Raw genomic sequence first — 20,040 nt, 5'->3', positions numbered from 1 at the left:
GATTACTACCCTTGCTTTTTTTTTTTTTAACATAATAAGTTATACTCTAGCTTTTTATTTTATCTTTGTGTTTATCTCTCATTTTTATTGTGTTTCCTAAAAGGGATACATTGTTGAATTCAGACTTTTAATCTATCCATTTTTGTTTTATGGGTAAATTCATCCCATTCACAATTCTAAACTATAATTGCTTGCTGTGTATTTCTCTCCTTCCTATTTTTCCTTACCACCCTTCTCACCCTCTTTGCTCTATCCCTCCACACTCCTTTGCTTAACTTCTCCCTGCTACCTGGTCCTCCTATTCCTTAACCTCTGCTCCACTCTAAAAGTCCCTCCCTTATCCTCTCCCTGCCCCACACTACAATTTTGCCCTCTTATTTCTATATTCTTTCTAAATTTAGATTTTCATACCTTTCTAGATATATTTGTCATTCCCCCTTTAGTCCATTTCCAATGAAAGTAAGGTTCCAGTAATACTCCCCTTCCCCGTCTCACTTGCTTCTTCTGTATTGATTCTTCCTTTCATGTGTCATTTTTATGAGATAATTAATCCTTTTTATCTGTTCCTACACAGTTTAATTTTTCATAGAATTACCCCATCATACACAGTTCAGCCCAAACTTTTTTTCAAACTGCCCTCAGAGTACTGATATTTTCACATATTAGAAGTAAACAGCTTCACCTTATTGAGACCCTTATAATTGGTCATTTATGTTTACACTGTATTTCTCCTGGATGTTATATGTCTAATTTTCCATTAAGTTCTACTGTTTTGTTGCAAATGTCTGAAAGTTTTTCATTTTGCTAAATGTCCATTTTTTTTTCCATTCAATATTATACTTAACTTTGCTGGGTAAGTTATCCTTAGTCATAACCCCAGCTCTTTTGCTCTGTGAAATACAGTATTCCAAGACCTGTGGTCTTTCAATGTAGTAGCTAACTACTAAGTTTTGTGCAATCCCTCTTGTAGCTCCACAATATTTAATTTTTTTTCTTGTTGCTTGCAATATTTTCTTTTTAGCATGAGAGCTTTGAGACTTGGGTAATATTCCTGTAAGTTTCCTTTTTTCTTTCAGATACTCCTTCAGGTGGTGATCAGTAGATTTTTTTTTCTATTTCTGCTTTGTCTTCTTGTTCTAGAACTTCAGGGAAATTTTCCTTGATAATTTCTTCAATATTGTAGCAAGATTCTTTTTTTGTTATCATAACTTTCAGGTAGTCCAACTATTCTTGTATTATCTCTCCTTGATCTGTTCTCTGGATCAGTTGTTTTTCTGATAAGGTGTTTTATTTTCTCTTCTATTTTTTCATTCTTTTAATTTGTTTTATTATTTCTTAGTGTCTTATGACATCATTAGTTTCCTGTTGTCCAATCACAGTTTTAAAGGAATTATTTCCTTTCTTGAGTTTTTGACTCTCTATTTCCAGTTGGCTGACTTTCTTTTCATAATTTTCTTGAACTGTTCTTATTTTTTTTGTAATTTTTCCTCAATTTCTCTTAGTTGATTTTTGAAGTCCTTTTTAAGTCCTTCCAAGAATGTTTTCTAGAATTGTGACTATTTGATGTTTTTCATTGAAAAGTCAGTGACTTTTTTTTTTACACCTACTATCTTCTTCTGAATATAAACCCAGATCTTCTCTATTCCCATAGTAACTATCTATGACTGGGTTCTTTCTCCTTTGCTTACTCATTTTTATTTTTGTTTCATTTTTGGCATATAATCAGATTCCTGTCCTGATGTGTGGAAAATGATGCCCCAAGCCTAATATCTTTCTTACTGTTATTTTCTGAGCTCTGTCCCAGAGCCCAAAATTGGGCACTCCTCTCCACCCCTCAGCTAAAGCTAGGGCCCCCAGTCACATTGTCCCACAAACACTCTTGCTGCCTGTGTTCCCTCTGGTGACTACAAATTTCAACTGGCCTCTCTACCTTAGGGACTCTGCTCTTCTGCAGGTGCCTACAGCCAGCAGGATCCCTGTCTCTCTGCTACCACACTCACCAAGCATATGCTAGTTCCTTTTCTCCCATAGCTACAACCCAGGACCACATCTGGTCAGTACAGCTGTGCTTCATGTCCCTGGACAGCGGAAGATCCTTCAGTCTTCTCCTACTCAGTCATCTAACCCCCATACTGTCAGTGAAGTGAAAGTTCCTGAGTCTGAGGCTGTGATCCAGCTGTTCTTATGGCTTATTGTTTGTTGATTCTACAGAGTGGACCTGGAGGTATTTGCACTTCACTCAGGCTAAACCTCTGATCCAGAGGTCATCTTCCTGGGGTCTTCTGAAGTTGCCTTAGGAGTACAACTGCCTAACCCCAAAGCCTGTTTATTTCTGCTGCTCTGTTCACTCTGAGGTGATGTTCTCTCTTTTTTTGGAGAGGAAATTTGGAAAGTCAAAAGTTTTCTGATCTGTTCCACCATCTTCCCAGAATTCTCTTTCAATTAAAATTATTTTAAGAAGAACTCAGAATCGTACACTGTACTTTAGAGTTAAAAGGGCATTCAGATGCCTAACCTACTACCCCATACAGGAATCTAGGTCAAGAATGCATTTTTTTCCCAAAGGTTCTCTTTCAATTTCAATTACTACTTGACATGATAGTGAGGAAGACCAGTAAAGGAAAAGGAAGATGGGAGAGGAAATGATAAGAATATAAGATGGATATATAAGGAAAACAGTACGGAATCCCAGTACAAAACTCAGATTGCAAAGAAAAACATTAATTTCTCTTCCTGAGCAGAGTAATAAAGTACTAGTAGAATAATTTTACTTTATTGCATGAACAAGAGAGTTGTGTAAAAAGAAAATGCGACTCTACATAGATAAAGACTGAAACTGATCTCATTGATAGAGCATCTAAACGAATATTACAGTCTCAAAATAGATACTACTTATCCAATTAATTTTCCTTACAGATTGTTAGGAAGAACTTTTTGGAAAAACTGTGAATCTCATTTAGGTTTTTCAGCATTCCAAAGTTTGATACAACCATCATAATACCATCTGCAGACAGAAGCATTTGAAAGAACACAACATTGATAAGGAGTGTACTGGATATTCTTCACGGCAGGAGTAAACTCTTTTGTTAAGCTAAGGTATGTCACTTATATATTGCTTTATATCAACAATCATAGAACCATTGAACAAAATTGTCTTTTTTGCATTTATCAAAGAATCTTACAAGAGATTAGTGTATACAATAAACAACTTTTGGAGAAGAGCCTTCAAGGCAGGGTTTCACTCTATTAAGTCAAGTTTTTTATAGTCAACAAACATAGGTAAAGTGGGCCATTATATTTTCCATACTTTTCATGAAATAACGTAACTATAAAGATGTAGTCTTCTATTGATTATTGTTTATGTTCCCTTCTCATATTTTCACTCAAAGATACCCCTGATTACTTAACAATTTTCTTAGATATTTTGTAGGGATGAAAAAATAGTGATATGAGTCAAGTTACTGATGTCTTTTTAATTGCACTTTTGATGTAGTGATCTATTTGATCTATTTAAAATCATTTAACATACTCCTCTATTTCAGATATCTTGAAAATTGGTCACTCAATGCCCTCAAAACTGTGTCAACTCAAGTATAAATCACCATTATAAATACTTGGTTTACTTCAGCTGCTCCTTATTTTCTTAAAAGAGATTTCTATTTCCTCATCCATTACTGGAGGTAATAATGTTAGAATTAAAATGGGATTTTCCAAGAAAATCAAGCTTTTGCTGGCTGAGGTGGTTTTTAGGTTCTTTTGGCCTCCTTGCTATGGTGATTATTTTACATAAAACTTCTAGAGGAAAGGCCAGACCCTTTACCAATATCCCACTAGTCTAATGGGGAGAGATAAATATGCAAACAACTATATACCAAGAAGATATATACAGAATAAATGGGGGGGGGTGTTAATCTTAGAGGGAAGGCATAAAGATTGATTGCTGAGAAAAAGTTCTTGTAAAAGGTATCATTTTAATTGAGGTTTGAAGAAAGCCAGGGGAACAAGGAGGCAGAAACAAGGAAGGAGAGTGTTCCAAACCTGGCAGATAGTCAGTGAGTGGAGGATGAATTGGAATGAAAAGACACTTGAAGTATGGTGACTGACTAGAAAGATCCTGTAAAAGAGCAGGTGTAAGGTGAGAAGAGGCAGCTAGGTGATAAAGTGGATGGAGTACCAGGCCTGAAGTCAGGAAGATTCATCTTCCTGAGTTCAAATCCAGCTGTAGACAAGTCACTTAACCCTGGTTGCCTAATTTTCTGTAAAATGAGCTGAAGAAAAAAATGACAAAACACTCCAGTGCTACAAAAATACCAAATGTGGTCATAAAAAGTTGGACATGATTGCAAAAATGACTGGAAAACAAAAAAGATGTTGAGTACTTGTACAAGTATGGTTGTAGTGGCCGAGAAGGGAAGAAGACATATGATAGTAGAGATGTTACAAAGGTAAGCAAAAGATAATTTGAATACTGATTGGACATGGGGGATGAGGGACAGTAAGGACATAAGGGTTATACCTAGGTTTTGAGCCTGGGTGACTGGAAGGATTATGATTAAACTGGATGGTCATAGGGAAATTAGGAAGAGAGTGAGTTTGGGATGAAGAAAAGATTATGAGCTCAGTTCTGAATATATTTGGTTTAAGATGTCTAGAGTCTGAGGTGTATAAAAGGCAATTGGAGATGTGAAATTTGAGATCTGGCAAGAGATTAGGGTAAGATAAGTAGATCTGAGAATTATCTTCACATAGATAATAATTTAATCCATGGGAGCTGATGAGATCACCCTCTAAAATAGCAAAGAAGGAAAAGAGAACTCAAGAAAAGGGGGACTCCCACTATCATCAGGCATGAGGTAGATGAAGGATCAGAAAAGGGCAAAGAGATGGAGTGGTCAGATAAGTTGGAGAGAACAGGGTCATAAAAACCAGAAAGAAGAGAGAGTATAAAGGAGAAGAGGAAGACTGATAAAGTCAAAGGCTTCAGAGAAATCAAGAAGGATGAGTATTGAGAAAAGACCATTAGATTTGATCAGTAAGAAATTATTAATAGCTTTGAAAAGAGCAATTTCAGTTCAACAATGAAGTCAGAAGCCAGACTATGTAGAGTCAAGAATGGGGCAAGGTAAAAGAAAGTAGAGGCACTGATTGTAGATATCCTTCTCAAGGAGTTTAATTACAAAATGAAATAGAGATATAGGACAATAGTGAGGGGAGACATATAGATCAAGTAAGATTTTTTTTTTAGGATGGAGGAGAGATGAACATATTCATAAGCATCAGGAAAGGAGCCAGTAGACAGTGAAAGATTAGTAAGAGGAGGGATGATAGAGGGGGCTATCTGGTGGAGAAAGTGGTATAGATTGGTATCAATTGTAAATGATTTGGCCTTGGCAAAAAGAAGAGCTACCTCTTTGATTGAATTAGTTGTAAAGGAGGAGATAGTGGCAGAAGGCACCTGAGTGATTTGAGATGAAACAGAAGGAATGAGGGAGAAAAGAGAGCTCTTGGAGAATAGTCTTAATTTTTGTAGTGAAATATGAGGTAACGTTCTTAGATTAGAGGGTTAGGCATGAGAGAGCTATGGAACTTTTGGGTGGGGAGAAAAACATTTAGAAAAGCCACTGTGGTGAGTGGGATGGTGAATCAATTAGAGAGTTATGGAAGGATTGCCTTGCCATAGTAAGGGTCAATTGAGGTTATATAACATAAATTGGAAGAGGATCCAGGCAGAATGGTTTTGTGATTTTCTCTAAGTGGGTGTATTTAGGAATGAAGGCAGCAGGTGGTGAGAATAATCCAAACTGAGATTTTGGCAAAGTCTTTGCTAGCCTAAAGAGGCAAGGGAGAGAGAAGAGAAAAATGAGGAGCTGAACTGGCTTACTAGGTAGACAAGACTGGAAAGGGAAGACAGTGTAGTCAGTTGAGGGTTGTTGGCTTGGGAAAGAACTGAAGCATGGAGGAACTGAAGGTTCTTTTGTGGATGAACAAATTTAGGGTTGCAAGGCAGAGGCAGAGGTGGAAGGACAGTGGATTACAGTCAAATAAAGAAATTTCATAGCTTATGAAACTTGGATATCAACCACTTACGAGTGATGGCAAGATCAAGGGTTGACCTTCTCTGTGGTTAGCAAAGGGAGTTTGAAGCAGTGGACCATAAGAAACCTCAGGAACTGTGAGGTTAGAATGTTAGAAGGAACATCTGTATGTATGTGGAAGTCCCGTAGTATGAGGCTAAGAGTTGATGGGGAGAGAAAGACTGTGAGTCATACACTAAACTCACTGACAAGGGAAGGAGGATGTCTAGAAGATCTTTAGACAACAGCTACCAGAGTCCTGATTGAGTAATAAATGTGTATTGAATGAGCTGAGTGCTGCTGGTAAAGAGAACGTATGGAACATTGCTGCCTCCCTTCTCCCCCACCATCATGCCTAGTGTATTGTGACGAAAGCATGAAAGGGTGACTAGTGTTGGCAAGAGCAGCTAGGGAAACTCATCAGGTATTAGTGAAAGAAAGAAGATGAAGGAAACAAGAAAGGAAAAGTTTAAAAATAAGATCCTGTTTGCTACTTATGGAGAAGAAAGTCGTAGTTTTGGTGGGTAACTTTAGTGTCAGGGGCTGAACAGGCTCTATATTTATAAAACTTTTAAAAATAGATAACATAGGATCATTGCTCACTAGGCTCTGACTTTGGATCGACAGATATTCTTATTAAATATATTGGAATATGGGTAACATGCAAGGTATATCTGAAGATTTCCCCAAGGTTTTTTCCTTCTAATTGTAGTGATTTAATTAACTATTGCCTTTTGGATTGAGTTCTGCTCGATAATAATGCCAACTGGGATCACGTTAGTGGAATGTAAAATTGAAAGCCGCTTCTAGAAACTTTGTTATTGTTGCAGATTTTACAGGAATTTAAAAAATGTAATGAAGTATGTGAAGCCTAATTGAATCCTGTGAATTTTTCTACTTGAATATAACATGACAACACATGACAATTTTTTGAAGTTTATGACATTTTTCTCTCTCTTCCTTCCTTTCCTTTCCTTCACTTCTCTTCCTCCTTTTTCTCTTCTCATTCCTTCCTTCCTTCCTTCCTTCCTTCCTTCCTTCCTTCCTTCCTTCCTTCCTTCCTTCCTTCCTTCCTTCCTTCCTTCCTTCTTTCCTTCCTTCTTTCTTGCTTATATGTAATTTCACTCTTGCTAAATTGTTTTATAACTCCATATGATTAGTGTCCTGTAATAAAAACTTTTTTTTCTTTGACTGCACAGAACTACATTCTGAATGGTACCCTGTGACCGACCACTCAGCTACATTGGTGCTAAACTTATCCTCATTTTGGTATAGGGCATGTACAAACTACAAACACTAAAGGAAGTACCTGTCAGATAGGAACATAATATAACTATAGTTCTCAGATGATATTAATCCTCAAATATATTTATATTATATATTTTAATTTCTAAAATACATTTTAATATAACATTTGGATTTTGATGTCAATGTCAATGTCAAATTTCTTTAAAATTAAGAATTCTTTAGGGGTGTTTTTACTGATTGTTTAAAAAGTTGCTGCTGGGTTTTTTTTGTTGTTGTTAATAAGATTGCTAACTTCTGATAAATGAGGATCTGAAAAATTAAACTATTACTTAGTTCTCCCCAAAGCTACTAGAAAATTCTGTGAATGAAGCATGCAGAGGTTTATAATTTACTTACCTAAATGCAATCTGCAACATGTGTCAGGAGAGTAATTCGCTACTGTTCTGCTATACACCATATTCTAATGTGTTTCCTAACCTCAAATATCTTTTCTGTGGTTCTGAACAGAAATTATTCATGATCCCATTTAAGCTTCCTGGTAATACCTTAATATTTTTATCTTCCAAGGTTTATTTTGCCAAAGGGAAACTACTCCCTATTTTATTTTTATGAACTAGCTCGTAGGTTTGTCATGGAATCTCCTGAGTATTAAATATATGTTCACAGAGTCTACTTGCTCATTTTTTTCTTTCTCATTGGCATTCCCACTACCTACTTCTAATACCAAAATCACAACTTAGAGGAGGCAATCCCTTTATTAAATACAATTGGAGAGTCTCTCTCTCTCTCTCTCTCTCTCTCTCTCTCTCTCTCTCTCTCTCTCTCTCTCTGTCTCTCTCTGTCTCTCTCAATTATAAGGCATAGTGGGAAAAGGAATCAAATTTTAAATATACTTTGATGCAGAGATCCCACTATTGGGCATATACTCCAGTTAAACACAGACAAAAAAGTGTAGCAGCTTGATGAGATACAGGTATAAGTAGATGCCAAAAGTAGGTTAGAGTGAGAAAAATATATCACCAACAAAAGTATGTCATCCAAAATATTCAGTTGACACAAATAAATGACAAGAACCATTTTGTAATGTATAATTGGTCAAAGGTTATGAAGAAACTCTCCAAAAGTGTAATTACCAACTGTACTATATGAAGCCATATGAAAGCATGCTTCAAATTAAAATAAATGAAAATTTTAAAACTTCTGAGATTTCACCTCATATTGCAAACTGGTAGATGCCAAACCAACAAAAACAGCCAAAGTAGGAGGGACTCTGACATAGCTAAAATTAATTAAAACAGCAGTTGTGATTTACTATTCTTCTCTTTGTGTGACACACTCTTTTTACATCCTTAAACAGAAAAAAAAAAGTTGTTGTGTTTTCTGTTGTTTAGATGAAATGCTTAAATTATTATTTTTTCATATTCTAAAAAACAGAGTAGATTATCTGAGTTTAGTTCATTATAAAAATTGGTTAGGAGAAGACGAGGAGAAGACGAGGGAAAGAGTGAGAAAGAGAGGGAAAGCTGAGGAAAGCACCTTATATCTTGACTGGGTTCAAGTTCATACCAATAAGGAAGCACCAAGAATTGCCTTTAGCACTATGACATAAAGTAGAGAAGGAGACAGACAAGAGTAACTGAAGCATGATTTACCAAGAACTGCTAGAGGGTAACCTTGTGTTGTTATGTAATGATTATCATGTGGCCAGAGTCAAACCAGGATGTAGTAATCACCTGTGCTGTGAACTGAAGAAATCACACACACACACACACACACACACACACACACATATACACAATATATATACATATATGTATGTATGTATATGTATATACCATGACACACCTAGAATTCAGTTCATAAAAATAAAATAGGGAGCAGCCTGCCTTTGGCAAGAAAACCCTAAAACGTCAAGGTCCTATCAGGAAGCTTAAGTGGGATCATGAATAATTTCTGTTCAAAACCACAGAAAAGTTACACTATGTAATAATAATAACTCTTTGAAAGTTTATGCATATAAACTTTAAAAAGTAGAAATATATACAATGTATCACATATCCACGCATGTGTACATGTATGTGAATTGCATTTATACATATGTAATTGCTTTTTAAAAAGTTTTCCAGTTAAAAAGAGAGAGAAAATTCCTATCAGCTTAATCTTTAGATATATGAATTGGAAAATTTGACATTTTAAACCTATAAACTGTCTTGGAAAGGGGAATTCTGCAGAGATTTCCCTATATAGTCCTCATATACATGAGACGAGTAAACAGAAATTTTTGCTATGTAGTTTTCTCATTTTAGTTTTCAAAGAATATGATTTTTAGATTCAGTCAGTTTCACTGGGTGAAGCAGTTCCTTTATATTTGAAATCTGCAATTGACGTGATGTAACACCTATAGTGAAGCAATTTTAGGTGGTTTTTACAGTGAAGGGTTTTGAAAAAAAATAAACAGCCCACATTCTATTGTAATATTGAGTTTACATAATATATACTTAGGTTATCAATAGCAAATAAACATATCATTCATTCTTTTCCAAAAGACTAAGGATTCAAATATTTTTTCTCAAAAGGGTTATATTTTCCACATTTGTGAATCACTATTACCTGCCTAACAGAGTTCCCATGAAAAACAAATGTGAGATAATGTTCATAAGGCAGACTGTAACCACAGAATGATATGTAAGGGTCATTTATTATTGTTACCACTCTCAACAAACATTTCCCTTATTGTTAAGGAGAAAAATAGAGTAAAAATATTAAACTACAGTGTTTAAAATGTGGAATGCCCCTCAGGTCTAAAATTTGCCTGAAGATCATTTGAAATTGCATGTCTTTTACTGATCTCCGACTCTTCAGACACACAGTAATGCTCTCTCTTAATTCTTGCTGATGAGGTATTTGGCCTGCTTCTTGCTGAACAACCTTATGAATTTACATTTCATTTAGCTCACAGCAAAATGTGAAAATGAACTGGAAAAATTGGGTCTTACTAAACAAGAAGAGCCGGCAGAAGTATTTGTACTGTGTTAGCAATGCTTCTCACGTCAGTGAACTTCTCTAGTAAGCTTTATTGATCTTTCAATACATCAAGGGTCTGGGAATTCATCAGTGTGGGTACTCTTCCAAAGAAACAGATCTTAGCCCTTTGTGACTTAGGAGTTAGTTTTCCAGAGCTGATGTGATCAACCTGCTCATAAATCTCTCCATCTTAACTAGGCTGGTACTCAGAAGATGCATTACATCCCCAGAATTATTATTAAATTATTATTATTAAAATCTTTTCCAGTATGCTAAGAATTACTAGAGCTTGTGCTCAGCTGGCACAACATTTGAGAACCTGGGGTCAATTCTAACCAACAATAAGGCATCAGATTCTTGATTCATATCATTTTAATATTTGAAATGGTTCACTTGGAAAGTGCAAACAGCCACATAATTTTTTATTCTAAAAACCTTTGTCAGGATTTTAAGAGAATTTGTTCCTAAATGAATTTTTGTTCATTTCTTTTTTAGTGATTTGGGAGGTAAATAAGAAATACTAAAAATAAATTATTTGCTATTGTATTCCCTATTAATTACAAGAGCTCAAATTCCTAAGAGCTTGTCTCTTTCTTCTTAAACTCTTTACTCATCTATTATATAATTTAAAAGCAGTCTTCTTCTAGGAATAAGCTGCCAAGATCCAGAGGAGTCTACATAGCCCATCTTTCAGAGTTGAGGCCTTTGTCAACAATGCATTTATTCTCAAATCTGCCTCCTCTTCTTCCAAGACCAATACCATGTTTCTGTGTGTATATAAGATCTTAAATCAGTCTAGATGGTGGCACTTATAGGTAGGGGAAAGAACATTCAATCTGAAGACAGAAAGACCTGTGTTCTAATTTCAGCACTCTCAGTTATTCACTGTCATAAATAAACAAGTTACTCCAGCCTCTTGGGTTGTAGTTTCATCATGTATATGATAGATATGATGAAAGGGATGCATAAATTATAAAGCAAATGTGAACTATCATATTGCATATTCCTTTCTGCTTCCCTTCCAGCAAAAGTGGAATGGGCATATTGTGGAGAGGACTCTTGTTCAAGCATGAGTTGGATTAGATGGCCACCAAGGTCCTTTCCAACTCTGAGAGCTTTGCTTCTATGTAAATCACTAATTGAGCATTCACCAGTCTGTTGGGTCTCTGTCTCAGAATTTTCCCAGGTTCATAAAAAAGCCACAAAAATTAACAGAGACCACCATGTGGCTATAAGGCATATGTACTTTTCCACCTTTTTTTTGTCTCATGAAAAATGGGAATTTATATGTGTTGAGCTTCAGTTCACGAAAATTTCCCACCATGAATTTATAGTTGCCCAACTGATAACTTATTAAGGGGAAATTTGGCTGAATGCGCTTTAAATAACATTTTATACTGACTATTCTTTGAAGACCCTGCCATCTGAAATTATTTGTCTCAGAAGACTAGGTACAATTTTGACACCAAAAAATTCAGGAACACATGACTAAAATGATCCAACATCATCCAACAGTGTCGGCTTAAGTCAGTTTCTTGTAGGAAGTTCATTTATCTTATTTAGGGCCAGATGAGAGAATTTACATTCTCAAAAAAAAAAAAAATCAGCCAGCTGATTTTTAATTAGTTAGTACTTCTGTTGTTGAAGATGATACAACTCCTTAGGGAAGATAGTATGTCTAATCTTTATGCCTTAAAGTCCCTCGGTCAGAGTGCAGGTCATAGTGTTAAAAGTAGCTATTGATATTGACAAGGCACATCTTTGGACTTTGAAAGACTTGAATTCAGATCCTGCTTCTCACCTATAGTAGCTATGTAACTATGGGAAAAGTACCTCTTAATACTCTAGGCAATGCTCTAAGAATGGAATTCATAGATGAGTTGCTGATCTGCATTTGTGGGGGGAATTTCTTTACCAAGCAGCTCCCTAAACAGGTAAAATTATAGGTCCAGATAAAAACAAAACAAACAAAATTCCCACTCTTGAAAATGATACACTGGTACTTGTTCACAGAAGACCGCTCTTATTTTCTGGCTGTTAATATGAAATAATATTAAAATTTTATTTCAATTGATATTCAAAGAATTGTCATTTTTGTCATACAGGATCAGATTACTGAAGTACTCTTAAAATGAAAGTCAGAACTCTTTATTCAGTGTAAAAGTCCCTTATTTTACTGCAGTAAATTATTGCAAATTAATACTAAGCTGTAAATTGTACTGAACACAGGTAAAATGAAACTGAAAAGAGAATAAATTACTGACCACTGCACTTTAAGTAGGCATATAGTGTTCCAAATTACAAGGGTTTGACCACTTTGATAAATTGATTTTAATTTTTTATCTATTTAAGCACTCTCTGTTAGAGCATCAGTCAGGCAATTTTATTAACCATTTAAAATTAAATTTATTGGTTTTCTTCAGTTTACAAACTCAAATAAAGCAGCTAGGAAGATCATGACTGAATTTGGCTACATGATTAGGCCATTGCTTACCTCTGACTTGTGCTGTTTTTCCTTGGAAAATGTGGAAGTAAAATTCAGCATAAAATAGGCCTTTTCAGACTCAATTCATTGTTTCTGAAATATGACCTATAGTGTGGAAGGACAGAGGTGAACACAAAATTTTACATGGAAGAAACAGAATGACTTGCTAAGAAAGAAGGGAAAAGCCTTGAATTTCCCTACCAACATAAATCAATAGAAAATATATCTATCTTAAAGACTCTGCAACTGTGAGAGAGCTTAATTAACTCCTTGGCACCAGGAGATAAAAATTCCCTGTATGAAATTCATTGCCAGTAATGGCCATGCCTGGAACCACTGCCTCAGAAGAATTGCAATCATTTGTTGTTACTTTAAAATATTCATATTCTAGCTGCAACATTGCATATTTTCAAATGACAGACGAGAGGAGGGGTAAATGAAACAATAACAGACCATTTTCCCTCCCCTTCCTGGCAATAGAAATCTAGATAATTAGCCCGTATTTAGCAAAATGGACGGTTAAATTAGTACTATGCATTTTGAATACTCAGTCTTTTGAAATGGCTCTACTGAAAGAAAACTTTCACTGAAGTGCAAATTTGGGAAGTGTACTTGACCTTTCAATTTTTGGTAGTGATAAACAAATATAATTTGCTCAAAATCCATCAGAGTACTAAAAAAAAGAGTACAGTTTATCAGGTAAAAGCAACAGCGACTACTACTTTACTTGGAAGCTAATATTTAAAAACATGAGACTAAGATTAATGTAATATGAACACCAGAGAGACAGAGCTTAAAACGTAAGACTTAAAGGAATTTCACAAATAATGACATGAGGATTAAACTTTGAAAGCAAAAGTGTTGGTTTTTGGAAATTGGATGTGAAATGAAAAAAAGAGGGGGGAAAGGAAGAAAGTCCAAAAGTTGTAGAAATTACTTTGCTAATTTTCTGTATTTTACATTTCTTTCCTTAAGGTATTTTCCTTCTTTCCTTCCTCTGTTGCATGAAATATTAATTAGCCCCACAAGGGTCAGAGTTACCCAGATCCTAATATTTAGCACTTATCTCTGCTAATGAAGCAAAGATGGAAAGTTTTGTTTCTTTCTTTGCTATCAAATTAATAAAACATAAATTATATTAGGTGCTATTACTCTGCTTGGTTTGTATGAAAACAGTAATAACAATAGTTTTAAATTTTTATGTTTTATTTTTCCCCAATTACATACTAACACAATTTTTAAACATGCTTTTAAAGTTTTGAAGTCTACCATGCCAATATAAAACTGGGCATAACCTATGATCCAGCAATTCCACAACTAGGTCTATATCCCAAAGAGATCATAAAAATGGAAAAAGGACCCACATGTACAAAAATATTTATAGCAGCTCTTTTTGTGGTGGTAAAGAATTGGAATCCCCATGAATTGAGGAATGACTGAACAAGTTGTGGCATATGAACATAATGGAATATTATTGTAATATGATGAATGATGAGTCAGGGGATTTCAGAAAAACCTGGGAAGATTTACATGAACTGATGCTGAGTGAAGCAAGCAGGACCAGTACACTGTACATAGTAACAGGAACATTTGCAATGATGCGTTATGATAGACTTAATTCTTCTTAGCAATACGATGATACAAGACAATTCCAATTCATGCTAGAAAATGCAATCCATATCCAGAGAAAGAACTATGGAGTCTGAATGCATAACCAAAGCATACTATTTTCACTTTTGTTTGTCTGTTTTTTTCTCATGGATTTTTCTGTTTTGTTCTGATTCTTCTTTCACAACATGACTAACGTGGAAATTTTTAACACAATTGTCCATGTATAACCTATATCCAATTGCTTGTTATTTTGGGGGGAGGGGAGGGAATGGAGTATGAAAAATTTTCAACTCAAAAATCTTACAAAATGAATTTTGAAAACTATCTTTACATGTTATTAGAAAAAAAATACTACAAAATGTCCACAAAACACTCCAAAAAGCAAAAAAACTTTTGAGTTCCAAATTTTATCATTCCCTCTCTCCCTTTTCCCCTGTCTGAGATGGTAAGCAATCCAATATAGTTTATACATGTGCAATCATCTAAAACATTTCTATATTAATCATTTTGCACAAAAAGACAAATTTTTAAAAAAGAAAGAGCAAGTGAAAAATGGTGTGCTTCAGTCTATATTCAGACAGTATCAGTTCTTTTCTTTGTAGGTAAACAGTGTGCTTCATCATGAGTCCTTTGAGATTTTTCTCAAATCATTGCGTTGTTGAGATTGTCATTCATAATTCATCATACGATATTGCTGTTATTAGGTATAACATTTTACTAGTTCTACTCACTTCACTTTGCAACAGTTCACAGAAGTCTTTCCAGATTTTAAGATTTGCAAAGCACTTCATATATGTTACAGCATTTAGCTTGAGAATTTTGTGGATTATTTCTTCATTGTTTATGATATGTTTCAACATGTGACAATAAGTGATGACCAAAACTTGAAAGTAGTTAGGCATGAGCATTGTCCATCTTTGTGTTTAAAAAAGATTTGTATTTTCCCTTGTGGAAGGGACTCTGACCTCCTTGTTGTTCCATGAAGAAGACTCTCCATATTTTGCCCTTGGGCATTTTCTCTGTTCAACACCTCCCCTCCCCCAAAAAACAACCTTTCCTTTCTCATCTCCAACTATTTGTCTTCTCTGGTTTTCTATAAGTCCCAAGTAAAATCCCATCTTTTACAGAAAGCCTTTTTCAACCCATCTGAATCAAGTACCTTCCTTCTTTATTTATCATTTATCCCCTGCATAGCTTGTTTGTACATATTTGTCTATTTGCTGTCTATCTCCCCCACTAGACTGTAAGTTCTTTGAGTACATTTTTTGTCTCTTTTTGTATCCCTACCACTTAGCATGGTGCTTGGCGTATAGTAAACACTAAGTAAATGTCTATTGATTGATTGACTGAAAGTGAAGTTTTATGTTGAATTCTGTGAGTTACTCTCATGTAACCAACCACTCAAAGAGAAAGATTTGAAAAAAATGTCACAAAACTAAATATGTTAAGCATATAAGGACCATATGGAAGTTACAGTGATTTAATCACTTTTTTCTATGCAGACCTGGCATTATTATACACATATAAATACCTAGATCATACTTTACCCATATTTTAACCATTCTTATTGACTTGAATTATTGCCATAATTCATCTCTGATGAATATTATTACCCTTTCTGCGATGCCTTTATATACCTATCTGCCAGAAAGTTTATCAGGATGTAACAGCAAGGAAGGGATTTTCTTTCTTTCTTTAATCACATCAAAGGGCAGAGATGTGCAAAAATGGTTCCAAATTTGAGATTAAAAGCCTCAGATTTTAAGCTATAACAACCTATTCCCATAGAGTACAAGAAATCTTCACTGCTAATGTTTGTCCATGCTGATGAAACAAGAAAGCTGAATACTTTAAAAGAACACCAGCTGAAAAGTGGAAACACACACACACACACACACACACACATATACACACATCTCCTAGACATCTCACTTGTTATAACAGCAAAAAGAAAATTATGAATCCTCAAATGAACCTGACCCTTTTTCTCAAGACATAATAATATATTACAATACATTCATATATTATTATACTATATTATATAATATGTGCATGTATACATGTGTATATATGTATATATGTGTATACACATATATACATATACACACATATAAATATACAGCATTAAGCCTTTAATATATAGATATACATATATGTATAAAGATGTATACATATATGTGTGTATATCTATATCTATCTGTCTATCTATCTATCTATATAGGTATATGTATATATATGAAGTGGATAAACACTCATAGTGTTTAGCCATTCCACAATAAAAACAAGAGCCACTCACTGAGTTTTGGCTACTTTGAACAGAGCTATTTCATATTTCTTGTGCACGTAATTTTTTTCTGTTTCCTTTGATTTTTGCAGATGGGGGGGGGGAGTAAAAACTTAGTAGTCCTGGTATAGGTGGGTCAAAGGGTATGTACTTTTTAGTAACTTTTTGTTTGCAATTACAAATTGCTTTCTAGAAAAATCAGACCAATTTACAGCCTATCAACTAGTGTGCTTGTTTCCTACATCTTTAACAACATTTGCCATTTTCGTTATTTATGCCAATCTGATAAGCATGAATTAGAACTGGAAAGTTGCTTAATTTGAATTTCTCTAATTATTAGTAATTTAGAGCATTTTAATAGAATAGTTGATAATTTGGATTTCTATCTTTAAAAACTGCTAGTTTATATCCTCTGTTTTATCTATTAAAAATGACTCAGACTTAATTCTTTTAGATTATTTGTTTGTATTACAAATAGAACTCCTTGAAGATGTCAATGCAATGAAGAAGGTAAAATTCTTACTTTAAATATATAGTATTTTATTTCCCTTCCAATTATATGTTAAGATACTTTTAACATTTTTTTTAGTTTTGAGCTCCAAATTCTATCCCTCCCTCCCTACCCCCTCCCTGAGATGGTAAGCAGTCAGATATAACATATATATATATATATACATATATATATATATATATATATACACAATCATATAAAACATTTTCATATTAGTCATTTTGTACAAGAAGACTCAAATTTTTAAAAAAGAATGAAAGAAAACAAAAAATTGCATGCTTCAGTCTGTATTCAGACAATAACTGTTCCTTCTCAGGAGGCAGGTAGTATGCTTTATCATTAGCTTTTCTGAGATTGTATTGGATCATTATATGACTGAGAATAGCTAAGTCATTCACAGTTCTTTATCTTGCAATACTGCTGCACAACGTCCTCCTGCTTCTGCTCATTTCATTGTGCATCAGTTCATGTAAGTTTTTCTAGGTTTTTCTAAAATTATCCTGCTTGTCATTTCTTGTAGCACAGTAATATTCACTCACAATCATATACCACAGTTTGTTTAGCCATGCTCCAACTGATGGGCATCCTTTTGATTTCCAATTCTTAACCAACATAAAAAGAACTGCTATAAATATTTTTCTTCAAATAGATCCTTTCCTCACCTTTTTTTGATGTCTTTGGGATATAATATTTCTGGATCAAAGGGTATACACAGTTTTATAGCCCTTTGGGCTTAGTTCCAAATTGCTCTCCAGAATGGTTGAATCAATTCACAATTATACCAACACTGCATTGGTGTCCCAGTTTTCCCATATTGCTTCCAACATTTAACATTTCTTTTTTTTCTGTTCAAACCAGTTCGGGTTGGTCTGAGAGTTTCGTAATAAATTTTTTTTTTATTAAACTTTTAACATTTATTTTCACACAATTTTGGGTTACAAATTTTCTCCCCTTTTTTCCCCCTCCCCCCCCCCCCAGACCCAAGTTTTCTAATTGCCCCTGTGACCTATCTGCTCTCTCCTCTATCCTCCCTCCCTGCCCTTGTCTCTGTCTTCTCTTTTGTCCTGTAGGGCCGGATAGCTTTCTTGACCCCTTAACCTGTATTTCTTGTTACCCAGTGGTAAGAACATTACATTTTGTCCTAACACTTTGAGTTCCAACTTATTTAGCTCCCTCCCTCTCTACCCCTTCCCCTTGGAAGACAGGCAGTTCAATATAGGCCATATCTGTTTAGTTTTGCAAATGATTTCCATACTAGGTGTGTTGTATAAGACTAACTATATTTCCCTCCATCCTGTCCTGTCCCCCATTACTTCTATTTTCTTATGGTCCTTTCCCTCCCCATGAGTGTCGACCTCGTATTGCATTCTCCTCCCCATGCCCTCCCCTCTATCCTCCCCCCCATCCTGCTTGTGCCCCTGTCCCCCACTCTCCTGTATTATGAGATAGGTTTTCCTATCAGAATGAGTGTGCATTATATTCTTTCCTTTAGTGGAATGTGATGAAAGTAGATCTCATGTTTTTCTCTTGCCTCCCCTCTTTATCCCACCACTAATAAGTCTTTTGCTTGCCTCTTTTATGAGAGATAATTTGCTCCATATAACTTCTCCCTTTCTCCTCCCAATATTTCTCTCTCACTGCTTGATTTCATTTTTTTTTTTTTAGTATATGATCCCATCCTCTTCAATTCACTCTGTGCACTCTGTCTCTATGTATGTGTGCGTGTGTGCATGTGTGTGTGTGTGTACTCCCACCCAGTGCCCAGATACTGAAATGTTTCAAGAGTTATAAATATTGTCTTTCCATGTAGGAATGTAAACAGTTCAACTTTAGTAAGTGCCTTATGATTTCTCTTTGCTGTTCGCCTTTTCATGGTTCTCTTCATTCTTGTGTTAGAAAGTCAAATTTTCTTTCCAGCTCTGGTCTTTTCATCAGGAAAATTTGAAAGTCTTCTATTTCATTGAAAGACCATTTTTTTTCCTGAAGTATTATACTCAGTTTTGCTGGGTAGGTGATTCTTGGCTTCAGTCCTAGTTCCTTTGACTTCTGGAATATCCTATTCTATTCCCTTCTATCCCTCAATGTAGAGGGTGCCAGATCTTGTGCTATCCTGATTGTATTTCCACAATACTTGAATTGTTTCTTTCTAGCTGCTTGCAATATTTTCTCTTTCACCTGGGAATTCTGGAATTTGGCCACAATGCTCCTAGGAGTTTCTCTTTTTGGATCTCTTTCATGCGGTGTTCTGCGGATTCCTTGAATATTTATTTTGCCTTCTGGTTCTAGAATCTCAGGGCAGTTTTCCTTGATAATTTCATGGAAGATGATGTCTAGGCTCTTCTTTTGATCATGGTTTTCAGGTAGTCCCAGAATTTTTACATTGTCTCTCCTGATTCTATTTTCCAGGTCAGTTGTTTTTCCAATAAGATATTTCACATTATCTTCCATTTTTCGAATCTGCGTGGTATGTTCTGAGATATCTGTCTTTCTCGAAAAGTCCTTAGCGTCCATCCATACCATTCCAGTTTTGAAAGATCTATTTTCTTCAGTGAGCTTTTGAATCTCCTTTTCCATTTGGTTAATTCTGCTTTTGAAAGCATTCTTCTCCTCATTGGCCCCTTGCACCTCCCTTGCCAGCTGAGTTAGGCTAGTTCTCAAGGTGCCAATTTCTTCAAGATTTTTTTGGTTCTCCTTTAGCAGGGAGCTGATCTGCTTTTCATGCTTCTCCCTCATCCCTCTCATTTCCCTTCCCAGTCTTTCCTCCACCTCTCTAACTTGATTTTCAAAATTCCTCTTGAGCTCT

At 35.1% G+C, this 20,040-nt stretch overlaps 1 long non-coding RNA gene across 1 annotated transcript in view; it reads right to left on the bottom strand.

Moving 5' to 3' along the window:
• Positions 1 to 16,416, bottom strand: part of LOC140506970 (uncharacterized) — a 115,974-nt gene extending 99,558 nt beyond the window's left edge. The window contains exon 1 of the long non-coding RNA XR_011968173.1: positions 12,841 to 16,416. This is a non-coding gene — a long non-coding RNA (uncharacterized lncRNA). The remainder of the gene's footprint in view (positions 1 to 12,840) is intronic.
• Between the last annotated feature and the right edge of the window lie 3,624 nt (positions 16,417 to 20,040).

Source organism: Notamacropus eugenii, chromosome 5 (assembly GCF_028372415.1).
Source record: "Notamacropus eugenii isolate mMacEug1 chromosome 5, mMacEug1.pri_v2, whole genome shotgun sequence".
In the NCBI taxonomy this organism is placed as follows: domain Eukaryota; kingdom Metazoa; phylum Chordata; class Mammalia; order Diprotodontia; family Macropodidae; genus Notamacropus; species Notamacropus eugenii.
The sequence above is the reverse complement of the archived record's forward strand: the minus strand, read 5'-3'. Positions and strand labels throughout refer to the sequence as shown.